Genomic DNA, 599 nt, shown 5'->3' with positions numbered 1-599 from the left:
GTCTTTTTGACCCTCCTCCCCCCCTCCCGTCACGAGCACTCAGGTTGGGGTTGGGTGGGGTGCAGCATGACCTCCTGAGGAGGGGGGCGGGTGAAGACGACAGAAGTAAAGTGTAGCCTATAGGTCCTATACTGTACGGCCAAGCACGCGCCGTTAAAATAGCGTCTGAAAACCCGCTACAGACTCTAGACAATGCGCCTCTGACATTAGACTAGGTTTATTCTGGTCAATGGTGCACTGTCGTTTTGAAACAGCAAGATACCACAAAGGAAGACTTGCGCCCGAGAAACGCCGGTGCGTGCTGATAAGCTGATGAGGCTGTTTTACAGGGAAGGGGTGTCAGAGGAGGTGGTGCATAGGCATTACAGGACCCTTAGCTTTGGGGAGTAGGACTGGTGTCAGCAACATGACCTCCAGACTCAGAGGGGCTCTGCAGGGCTTCACAGCCTGGGAGGGAGGAGAGGTGTGCCGGGCTTGGTGAGAGAGGAGAGGAGGCTTGTTGGTCCCGGGTTCTAGATTCTGGTTCAGGTGGGCCCGGTGTTGGTGTACGGCTAGGAGTGAAGAGTTGAGTCGGCTCTTTTCTTGTGAGATGAGCTGGA

This window comes from Sprattus sprattus, assembly GCF_963457725.1.
Source record: "Sprattus sprattus genome assembly, chromosome: 2".
NCBI classification, from domain to species: Eukaryota; Metazoa; Chordata; class Actinopteri; order Clupeiformes; family Clupeidae; genus Sprattus; species Sprattus sprattus.
This window is presented reverse-complemented; position numbering follows the sequence as displayed.